We start from the raw sequence: 2,491 nt of genomic DNA, 5'->3' as shown, positions 1-2,491 counted from the left end.
TGGCCAACATAGTGAAACCCCATCTCTGTCTCTACTACAAATGCAAAAATTAGCCAGGCATAGTGGTGCATGCCTGTGATCCCAACTATTCAGGGGGGCTGAGGCGGGAGAGTGGCTTGAACCTGGGACACGGAGGTTGCGGTAGGCCGAGATCTTGCCACTGCACTCCAGCCTGGGCGACAGAGTGAGACTCCATCTTAAAAAAAAGAAAAGAAAAGAAAATTTAAGAATAATGTATACAAAATGACTATTATGGCAGTGCCTGGTATTTCATAGATATGTTATTATTTATTTATTTTTTGAGATAGAGTTTTGCTCTTATTGCCCAGGCTGGAGTGTGATGATGAGATCTCAGCTCACCACAACCTCTGCCTCCTAGGTTCAAGCCATTCTCCTGCCTCAGCCTCCCACATAGCTGGGATTACAGGCATGTGCTACCATGCCCGGCTAATTTTGTATTTTTAGTAGAGAAGAGAGGGGGTTTCTTCATGTTGGTCAGGCTGGTCTCTACCTCTTAACCTCAGGTGATCCACATGCCTCAGTCTCCGAAAGTGCTGGGATTATAGGTGTGAGCCACTGAGGCCGGCCTGCTATTAACCATTGTTGCTAATTGTTCAGTGTTAGGGATTGAAGGATTGAATTGCATTCCCTGGAAATATCTTGAAGTTCTAACCCCTAGTGCCTATGAATGTGGCCTTATTTGGCAATGGGGTCTTTGCAGATGATTAAGTGAAGGTGAAGATATTAGGGTGGATAGTTTGGACACAGAGATAGATATGCACACCAGGAGAAAGCCATGTGAAGATGAAGGAGGAGACTGGAGTCATGCATCAACAAGCCAAGGAAGCACAAAGATCACCTGCAAAACACCAGAGGTGAGGAGAGAGGTCACGAACAGATTCTCCCTTATAGCTGTCTGAAGGACCCAAGCCGGTGACACCTAAATTTGGACTTCTACTCTCCAGAGCTGTGAGAGTATACATTTCTGTTATTTTAAGCCACCCAGTTTATGGGCTTTGTTATGGCAGCCTTGGGAAACAAATTCACTCAGTACATGTTAATTGCATCTTACCTACTTTGCAATGTATCTCTGGGTCTCTGGTGTACACTGGGGCCTGCTCTTGAGCATGCTGGGGTGCTCGGCATGGGTGTAGCCCTGCAGCCTGACTCTCTGTAGACGGATCAGGATCCGTCTAACATGACATTATGAAGTGGAGCCAGGGTCAGCTTTGGGCCCCACCTGCCTTCTGTGCTCACCTGGGATTATGTTCAAACTTATCTCATGCTACCCCAGCAGAAAAAAATGTTTTCAATAAACTCACTTAAAAGAAAGTACCGGTGAAGAATTGTCCCTCTCAGGTGAATGAATCACACCCAAAGGGTGAGAGCTGATAACTTGGTGCCTGTTTGAAAAAGATTTTGAGGTCAAGGAGTGGCCCACTCAGACTTCTGCACCTGCGTGCCCTGTAGGCCATGCACCCCGTGGACTGTTCTTTGCACAGATCTCATGCTGCCAGACATCAGGGATCTTTTCTAATAGAGAAGACTATGTAAGCATCCCAGGTAAACACCTCAGGCCTTCAGAGAAATAAGGGCCACCTCAGAGAGCATTTGGAAATAGGTTAGAGGACCCAAGGGAGTCCAAGGGCAGTATTGTTAAAGCTTGGAAAACAATTGGCATTGGAATGTTCACCCAGCAGCAGCCAGGGGACCTGCCCAGTACTGCTCTCCAGAAACTCTAGGAGCAAAATTCCCTCAGGATGATTTTCAGGAAAGGAAAAGAAATCCCCAAACAGAATGATCATCACAGCTGTTTAAAGCAGGGCAGGCTGGAAGTGGTGGCTCATGCTTGAAATCAGGTAAATATTAAGACATGGCAGGTCAAAGTAAAAAAAAAAAAAAAAAGAAAAGAAAAGAAAAAAAAAAGAAATCCCACCACTTCAGGAGGCTGAGGCTGGCAGATTGCTTCAGCCCAGGAGTTTGAGACCAGCTTGAGCAACATGGGGAGACCCCCATATCTGAAGAAATAAAATTAGCTGGGCATGGTGATGCAACCCTGTAGTCCCAGCTACTTGGAAGGCTGAGATGGGAGGATCGCTTGAACCCAGGAGATTGAGGCTTCAGTGAGCTATGATCACACCACTGTACTCCAGCTTGGATGTCTGAGTGAGGCCCTGTCTCAAAAAAAAAAAAAAAAAATAGAAGATCTACTACATGATGCATTCATGTGACAAAACTTACACTAGTCTCACTCTGTCACCCAGGCTGGGGTGCAGTGGGTGACGCTCTGCTCACTTCAACCTCTGCCTCCAGGGAACAAGTGATTCTCCTGCCTGAGCCTGTAGCTGGGACTGCAAGTGTGCGCCACCATGCCCAGCTAATTTTTCTATTTTTAGTGGAGACACGGTTTCACCATGTTGGCCAGGATGGTCTCAATCTCTTGACCCCGTGATCCGCCCACCTCGGTCTCTCAAAGTGCTGGGATTATAAG

This window comes from Cebus imitator, unplaced genomic scaffold (genome assembly GCF_001604975.1).
Source record: "Cebus imitator isolate Cc_AM_T3 unplaced genomic scaffold, Cebus_imitator-1.0 Scaffold340, whole genome shotgun sequence".
NCBI classification, from domain to species: domain Eukaryota; kingdom Metazoa; phylum Chordata; class Mammalia; order Primates; family Cebidae; genus Cebus; species Cebus imitator.
The sequence above is the reverse complement of the archived record's forward strand: the minus strand, read 5'-3'. Positions refer to the sequence as shown.